Source organism: Athene cunicularia (assembly GCF_003259725.1).
Source record: "Athene cunicularia isolate RWA chromosome 3 unlocalized genomic scaffold, athCun1 chr3_part1, whole genome shotgun sequence".
Taxonomy (NCBI): Eukaryota; Metazoa; Chordata; class Aves; order Strigiformes; family Strigidae; genus Athene; species Athene cunicularia.
This window is the reverse complement of record NW_020799097.1, coordinates 84,403,517-84,412,624: the sequence shown is the minus strand read 5'-3', so window position 1 is coordinate 84,412,624 and position 9,108 is coordinate 84,403,517. Positions and strand designations below refer to the sequence as shown.

The window sequence follows — 9,108 nt, the reverse complement described above, 5'->3', positions numbered from 1 at the left end:
GGGGGGGTGGGGGGGAAAGGTTTGAGTTTATTCATTTTAATATAAGCTTATTTTGTTTACTTCTGCTGTCTTGTTAGGCATTCTGCTGTTGATCACAGAGACTGCTGGAGTAGAATTCGTTGTATTCAGGTCTTTCAACAGATAAAGAGATAACAAACTTAGCCACCTATGCCAGAAACGCAACAGCCAAATGTACCTTAAGAGTCACAGATTTCCTTTAAAGTTGGGATAAAAACTGTTCTGGATTTATTTTCTGCTCAATGTTTAGTCTGTTTATTGAAATTACTATCATGTGATGAATCAGTTCCTTTCTTCTATCGCCTGTGTTTGTTCTGAAGTATTTTAACTATGAGTCTAAAACTTTTGGGTAGTTTTCCTGTGTATCCAGGCCAAGGCAGCCATCCATCTCATTCTGCTAAAATTAAAATCTGGCATACCTTGAACATTGCTACATTGGCATACTAGAGAAAGGAGTTGAACTTTTTCATACCAGCCATCTTCTTGATTTTCAATTCAATTTGAGATTGACCAGCAGCCTGGAAAGTAGTCACCATGTAAACTAATACCTCATTCTATTATTATTTCTTTATATACAAAAACTATACTAGTTTTTATGCTAGAAATAACAGTAAGGATATAATTTCCCAAAATGTGAACATTTATAATCTCCAATACCGGAGATCAAAAAAGCTAATAACATTCCCCTGTGAACTTTGCCACATCCTGATAAGAAACTGTCCAGATTATGATACTTCTACACAGTACTTGGCCCTTTTATCCAAGAGTTCAGCCAGACCAGAAAATGGGAGGTTCGCATGTTGCTTTTTCAGGCTTCCAGCAGGGAATAAGCAGCAAAAAATATCCACAGTAAGAATAAATCTTTGTAGAAAGGGATGGGTAGTCTTCACTACCCTGAAATATGAGCCTACTACTCACGACAGAAAAAGTTTGGAGAAATGGAATCAGAGTCTTCACAAATACATCCACAAACATGCTGAAGGCAGTGTACTGGCGGTCACTCAGCTTCTCTAACTCTTTGTAAGTGTGAAGGCTATAATAAAAGCAAAACTATATAATTTTGGGTGAGAACACATTAAATAAAATCAATCACAATCAAATCATCAGAGATGAGCTTTAAGCTTTGAGAGGCTAAGTAAAATTTTGGAATCATATACATTAGAAAAAACCCCACTTGTCTCTTCAGGAAAAGTTGAATATTGAAAACAAAGAAAGCAATTAACATGCAGGAATATGCTAGTTAATTTTTATCAATAGTTTTGGGCTTATTCTCAAAAGAACAAAGAAAAATATGTGTTTAAAAATAAAAATGAAAAGAAAGTGACCTTACTGGTTTTACTTATACCAACATAATGAAAACTATCTTTTGATAAGAACATAAGTAGAAGTTTAACTGGTTAGTCTGTTTTATATCCACAGAATAGAAATTCTTCTCAGCTTTACTTTTAAGTTCTAATTCAGGTATGACAATATACCATGGTAATGGTTGTTTTTTTGGTTTTGTTTGTTTTTAAATAATTTTGGATATTTCTAAGTTAAAGAAACATTCATTTTTCTTAAGAAAAATATTTCTCTTCTACACAGTGTCCTGTGGAAATTCTCAGGATCTACACCACTGTAAAGTAACACCTGATTCTGAGAAAATAAAGGAAGAATTTAATCTTTAGAACATGTCTCACTGTTCACTGGATGAGGTCTCTCAAATAGGTTAAGCCAACTTGACAAATGAGATCAGTCTGTTGTGCTAGGAATGTCACAAGAAGATATTGCTTGGAGATACATTTTATGAAATGAGCATCTGTGTGTGTATATACACATCTGCACACACATGCACACAAACATATACACACACTTTTTCATGCTGCTCTCTTGTATGTTTTCTTTATCTGTTCTCTTCAATTTCTGTGCAGTTCTTTTTTAAAAAGTCTGGAAGGTAGGTAAATGATACAGTACATAAAATATTCTATCTAATCCAAATATAGTATGGTACCAAAACCTATTTATTTTCACTTCTCTCCAAAAGGTGAGAGGAATTTCATATGGAAATAATCAAAAATTCCAATTTAAAGCATATTTTCTGAGAAGGGGAGTTTACAGATTTTAATCTGAAATAGGATTTCTGTTTTAAAGAGAATTTAAGAAAATAAGTTGTATTTTAACAATTAATAAATACAGCTCTGCTGTATATTTTTGAGCAGGAATGCATAGATGGAATGAATACTATCTCAATTTACCTGTTTTCGTGAGTAAAACGTGAGGAATCAGAGGAGAAAATAAAAAACAATTCAAAATTACATTTTCAGTAAGTGCATGCCTATCATGCATTTCTATTCACTGCTCCCTCAGTGTAGTGGGAGGTGCTCTGCTAGTATTTTGTAAGAAGTTTGCTGTAAAGGCAAGAGAAGAAACATACTAGTTCTCAGAAACACAGACACACAGCCAGAAGAGGTAGTTCCTCCTATCCAAGCCCTATCCCATATAATAGTTCATCTCTTGAGAAAGAAGTAGGAAATCTCTCATATTATAGCCAAGGATTTTAAGTACCACCAAGTAATTCTGGTTAGAATAACTAAATTTTTCAGTTTTGCTCTATTTTACTTTCTCATCAGTGAGAGAAGAAAAGGAGGTCTGCAAATCCTAAATTCACTTACATTGGATAGAATTTGCAAGCACACTGTTCAGACATCATTGCTTGAACCTTAAGGCCAGTACTACTTTTCAAAGAAGTTGTACCTACAATGACAAAAATGTCTGTCTGGCACTAAGTATAAAGCATAGTCCAAATGGAAAATGCATAATGCCCATTATGATTAAGTTATGAAAAATTTATATTATGCTCTGACATATTCTTATAAACTTCTGTGACGTAGAAGTTGCGCAACTAAATGAATTGCTTGACCAACAGTTTCTTGAGAATTTTGATCAATGCCTGCAAGACCTCAGTATTTGAATCAGGAGTAACACACAGGAAAGAAATGTGCTTTTAGAGCACGCATTTTAATCTCCTTAAGCTGTTACCAAAACAATGCATCAAAAACATAGCAAGACTTGCCATTTTACCACTGACTACGCAAAGCAGGAAGTACATATTAGCACTACCACATACGCATCCTCAGAGATGAGCAAAATCCTGAGGAAAAACAACCAAACATCTAAACTAGCCTTGTTTGGAGGGTGCTGGTGGGGAAGGGATTGGACAGCATGACCTCCCCTAATGTCTGTTCAGCCCTAAATTATGCTATGATTTTTATGTCATTTCAGAGCTATAATTGACATAGAATGCCATATATCAAAGTAGAAAAACAGAATAAAGAGCCTTTCTAATTGAAGTGCGCATATAAGCAAAACTTCATCTTGATATCAACATCAAGAACACAGATTAGAATAAAACAGACTTTAGTCTCACCATATCCAGGAAGAAGAGTGCAAAAATGTGCTATTGCAATTCCACTGAAAATTACACCAATGTATTGTTCCTTTTAAAGAAGCAAACACTGCCTTCAAGCAAAACAACGGAAGCCAATCCAAGTAATTGTGAAGTCTGAATATAATACAAAATACTAACATTTGTTCTGAAAATTAGCTGCTTTTATTTTTCTACCACACAGGCTTGACATACTATACTCCTTTATTTTTATTTAAATATGGAGTCTATGATTTATATGTTATGTATGTCAATTAATTGATAAAAATTATGTCCAATGCACTTTTAGTTGTGGTCTGTTTGTGGGGTTTTTTTGTTTTTTTTTTTTAAATCCCTCCCTCATCAGAACTTGAAAACATGAAAAGATTCATCAGAACATGAAAAGATTCATGATTATGGTTGAAGAAATGAATTTCATATCCTACCAAAAATTGACCTCTATTTAAATGATAGTAATTCAGCAGTAAAACTTTAAAATTATTACTATACAGTCACCCAGAAGTCTTGTAGACCAAATAAAGTGTGTTCCCTTCACCAGTTTAGAAAAACCCAACAGTTTAACAGTGACAGAACAGAGCTTTCTAAACATTCACTGCTTCAGGGGTTTTGTTCCAATTACTGAACCTTGATCAGAATGAACACAGTAAGTGTGCGTATCTTTTACAGGCTAACCCATTAACTACCAGAAAGCTACCACTTTCTGTCTTAAAAAAACCTCCAAATAAATTAATATTCTTACTGTAGGGTATCTGCAGGATCTTCCGGGAATGATTTTCAAGTGCCTTACACAGTTCATTCAAAAATACTTAACTGCCATCTAGTGGCCGAGTAGGCCGGCTTCTTTATGAGGTCTTCAGGCTCTCTAAAGACTTTTTCCCTCACTTCTAATATTTCTACTTGCATTCTCATCCTTCCTTCAGGGCCTAAGAAATCCCAACATTATCAAAAGACAGCGTTTTAATCACAAAATTCAGTTACCAGTCATATAGAAGAACAGACTGGAACAGACCTCTGTTGAAATTATATTGAGGTCTCAACCCAAAGTGTAAAAAAGAAATGTGAATATTGCAGCATGTTTAAACTGAAAAGTTCTAATAATAAGAATCAGAGACAGATATCCATCAATAAAATTGGAAACTCCTCTGTAAAAACTGTATTACATTAAAATGAAAAGACAGAGTATACCTGATTTGCACTTAACATGTCCTGTAGTGAAGTTCGACAAATGTTAGACTCCCCTCTACTGCCTGAGCAAAATGCTCTGCATTTCAGCAGTTCCTGTGACCCGAGTAGCATATTCTTCTGCCAGATTTCTATCATCTCGTTTCACACAAACTTCATTTCTTTTTTGTGTATTTTTGGTAAAGCATGATTTATTCTCCAGGCTAACAAGAAAACACTATCTGCCTACATATGCTTCCTGATATTCACCCACTTTAAGCTATCCCAATTCTAACATTACACAATGGACCTACAATTATAAAATAATTTCCTGCACACCACATATTGCAAGCCTGGCTTTACTTTTTTTTTTTGCAATATAAGAATAAAACATATTTATACCTCTGAATTTTTTTAGCTGTTTTCTGAGATTCGGGTATGCTGGCATGATGTTGCAGGGAGTTTACATTGATACAGTTCTCCCTAAAACAATATATCCAACTCTATTTGTCAGTACAGAGAAAATCAGATTGCTATGGTATTTACTTTGAAATGAATTTGAAAAATGCAATAGGTACAGATTTCACTATCATTCAATTCATATGGAAAACTTTCAAAAAAGTTTGCTTCTTTCATACTCCTTTCTTTCCTCAGTGAGAACCCAAACGTGTACCTTTTTCTCCCCTCTGTAATCTAAGACTTCAGCAATCATACTTCCATGGGAAAATAATTGTTTTAGAACTGTTCATTGCCCCCCCAAGTCTTCTCCTCACCCTTACAAAAAGTGACCCAGCAAGTACTGAAGGGAAGGAAGAAGAGTAACACATTCTCAGGATCACTATGTCCTTCTGAATGAATCTCTCAAGAAAGAGCATGTAAAATGAAACAGTGTAAAAAGAGCCACAGCCACAGAATGGTTTGGGAGCTCATAAAGGAAGTGTTCCCAGTTTTCTTCCAATTTCTGTTAAACACAATTGTTTACAGTCTCATCTACAGCTTGCCTCTACCCTGATGAAAGCCAGCCATGTCATACCAAAATAAAATAGGTTTTAAAAAAAAATCTTCCTTTTTTTCAGTCTTTTTGTATGTGTAGTAGAATAATTTCATGATTTCAGGCACATCTTACATTTAACTTCCTTGCCTGACCTTCACTTGTAAAGAAAAAAAAAAAATCACCTTTCTGAAATTTCATTTAAGAGCAAGTTTTGAGCAGTGTGCACATTTCTGAAACAAAGTCTAGCAGTGACATTTTCTAATAATGAAAAGTAAATCCCAATCCCATCAATGTTTCATATTTTCTAAATAGACTGATTATGTATTTATCTTAAAGGATTTCAAAACCTTTTTTCTTGTATTACTAAGTGTCAAAATTGGAACATTTCAAATGTCACTAAGTTATTATGCTAAGGAGTTATAATAATTTGTAGTTAATGACTGGAGTAATAGAAAAGGTCCCCGCTGAAAGGCTGAAAGAGGGGTTACCAGCAAAGTGTGGTAATTGGGAATACTCTAAAGAAACACTCCAAGAGTTGGACTTACAATGTTTTCAAAGCAAAAAGTATATTCAACATGGAAGAACATGTCCTGTAATTTAAGGTTTTTAAGGCTAACACTGTTTGCCTATGATATTGTTGGAAAGTACACCAGCAGATCATACAGTAGAAATCTGTCTTCAGTACCTGAGAACTGCCAAAGTTTTGTCTGGTTGTTACTACCAGTTAAAAGTACATGCTGTTCCAAGAAGGCATATAATTTTGGTTGAGAGTTTATTTGTTGGTTTAAATGGGGTGAACCAAACCAAAGAGAACAACTGAGCTGGAAACATTACAGGCATAAGAATTACTTGATAGCAAGATTTTCAGCTGTAAATATTGTTTAAATATTGCATGTAAACCATGTTATAACCAAACTGCTAGAAACGGGAACAGTCTAGCAAAACTTCATCTCCCAAGACAGGATTACAGAGCTCAAACATTGTCAATGGCGTGAAGAATTCATTACAGCTGGATGCTGACCTTTAAATAAACGTAATGAGTGCTTTCTTCTTAAATTTGTGTGATACCCAGGAGTAGACATTCATCACAAATGATCAAAAAAGAAATTTAAAATATTTTGATAATAAAGTGTATAAGAGAGTAAGGAATTTAGGGGACTTCCAAACAAGTTTAGATTTTTGGTTCTGTGGTGTCCCACTACTAACCAAAGCCTAGTTTTCATGTACTCATTTTACAATTAGAAGATGCTTGCCTTTTTTTTTTTTTTTTCCTTTGTGCTAAGACTGTTTTTATATACCATGCAAATAAAATCAAGCAAATCTGAACATTGAGTTCAAATATAGGGAAAATTGCAAGGGTGCCACAAAAGGTCAGGGGTGCAAAAAAAGAAAATAAATTGGCTCCTGCAGAAAAGTACAGCTGTCAAACCTAGGTTTGAAGCTGGTGTTTCTAAATTAGGACAGTAAATTTTTTGCTTCTTCCCTTACTAAAGGAGTTAGGCCTAACTAAGCTTTGTGTATACTTGGAAGATGAAGCAGACATTGTTGCTCCTCTTTAGCATTTCAGAACCATGAGTTGAAATGGCTGCCAATTTTTCTTATTTTTCTTCTGCTTAGCAATTCCTGCCCTAAAAGCAAGCACAGTCCCTGACACTCATTTGTTTACTTGTAATTTTTTTAAATTAGCTATTTTGGACACAAAGCAACAATCTTTAAAACTTTAGGAAATGATGCTGCAAAATGTGAAGGTTATGTAACATTGAAAAGATAAGGAAATGGAGAGGATATAAAAAAGCCCCTTCCAGGGTCAAGAAAGTGTACAATCTAGGCTCTGTGTGTGTGTGTTACTTGTGTTTTTAATTTAGAATAATTCTGAATCTTTTAGTTAACTGTTTATCTTAAGTGAGATAAATTACCAGCAGCATGTTATATTTGTGTTTGTTTCTGTGTCAGTGTGGACCACCTCCAATTATTTTAATAGCATGTGGAAAATGTCTTTTCCTGGAGAAGGGAGAGGGAAGAAGCCTGTAAGTAGACTTAGCTGATCAGTTTCAAAATTTACACTAGGGCTCTCTTCCTTTGTCATGTATCAAAAGAAAAGAGAAAAATCACCTACTTGGCTAACTTCAGCCAGTGCTTGCTTTCTTCAGAAGAAAAAACTATGGGCAAACTAGAGAAAGAAGGAAAGAGTCTAGATCTGTAACAGAAACATTTCATAGTATTTCATCACTTTAAAAAAGTACAAACACCACCAAGAATGATCTGACTGCAGTAAAAGATTTATCTACAAACATGATGAAAAGAATTACTGTGATTATTCTACCTGCTAAATGTTTCGATAGACTGATATAGATAGATATTGATAGATAGGTGGAATACATTCAACTTTTGGGGAGTGTACAGAAATAATTTGAACACATGAAAATATTTTGTCTCCTAGAGTTCCTCAAATTAAGTAACTTCCACTCTGATTTTTGAAATAAACCTGAATGATGATGATGATAATATAGCAAAAACTTGAGATGATCTTCACAAGTGAGATTATCATTCATTCAAGACAGTTACTTCTGCTCCTGTCAATGAATAATAGTACAGAATGAAGAAGTTCACATTACTGTCATAAGAGATCAACACTGAGCAAGATGGGTAGGGATCTCTAACAACACTAGCAAACGCAGTTCAGTAACTGGAAAACATAATACAATAGTTTTAAAAATAACAAAAAAACCCAGCCTGAAGTAAATTTTATTTGTTCAAGCAATTAAACAGTGTTCTAGTGCTGTTGGTTAAGCTTCATTGTCATAGGAAAAAAAAAAAATTAGTGCCTAAGCATTCATGAACTTTACTCCATTAATTACATTTCCAATAAAAAAGGTCTTTAATATAAATTGTTTCTTGAAATTAATTAAAATCCTAGAGACAGATTAAATATGCCCCTTATGTGCAGTACCTTTCTGAAAGTATCGGGAAAAGTTAATTTTCCCAAAAAATACTAGAAAGCATTGCTACTGAAATGTGGGCGACTGAAATATGAAAATAGCATGGGACAAATATATTTTAAACTTAAAATATCTCAATGTAGAATATTTTTGTGATATTTTAATTAATGGGCTCTAGTTTTTAAATGTTCTTCATTATAGAGGTAGAATAATTTTGGTAACCAACTAGAACTCCTTTAATATTGTTTGACAAGATGAAAGCCATAAAGGTATATGTATATACGTATACCTACTCTCCCCACCCATGCTCATAAAATACTTGATTGAACCTGGATTAAATTTGCAAGTCTAATGATCGGTAGCACTCATTTCCCTGGACATTCCTTACTTTCTTACTGAAAAGCAATCACTAATCAATTTCACAAATACTGCTTAATACAGTGATGCTTGAACCATCCAGTCATTAGCAAAAAACCAAAACCCTCAAACCAAAAACTACAAACTTCAAATCCCACCAAAAAAAAGGCAAGAAGAAAGACAAAGGGGTGGGGCAAAAAGAAAACCAGAAAGGG

The 9,108-nt window shown here is 34.1% G+C and overlaps 1 protein-coding gene across 1 annotated transcript in view; it reads right to left on the bottom strand.

Annotated features, from left to right (window-relative positions):
- The window catches only part of FMN2 (formin 2), a 177,710-nt gene that overhangs the window by 112,552 nt on the left and 56,050 nt on the right, over window positions 1-9,108 (bottom strand). The gene's annotated exons all lie outside the window — the stretch shown is intronic.